Here is a 323-nt window from a genome sequence, read left to right as displayed (position 1 = left end):
TGGCCCTTTGCTCAGCGCGCGGGCAGAGCGGCCGTGGTTGGAGCGGTCGTGTTGGGTTTTGTTAGGGAACAGCCCGGCCCGGAGCTGCTGCACGTTGGGGTCGATTCTGCAGAGCTGTGCTTGGAGTCGTGGTCTCTGTCCGTAGGGAGGAGGGGGAGCTGAGTGCCCCGGTTCGGTGCCGTTTGCTCCGCGCTCGCTGCCGTCCATTTGTGCCGCTTGGTGTCGGGGAGCTCGCACCCGACGTGCTGCGCTCGGGGCTCAGCTTTCCTCCTCGTTTCGGGGAGGAATTTGTGCTTTTTTTTTCTTTTTTTTTTTTTTTTTTT

This window comes from Numida meleagris, unplaced genomic scaffold, assembly GCF_002078875.1.
Source record: "Numida meleagris isolate 19003 breed g44 Domestic line unplaced genomic scaffold, NumMel1.0 unplaced_Scaffold725, whole genome shotgun sequence".
Taxonomy (NCBI): domain Eukaryota; kingdom Metazoa; phylum Chordata; class Aves; order Galliformes; family Numididae; genus Numida; species Numida meleagris.
The sequence above is the reverse complement of the archived record's forward strand: the minus strand, read 5'-3'. Positions refer to the sequence as shown.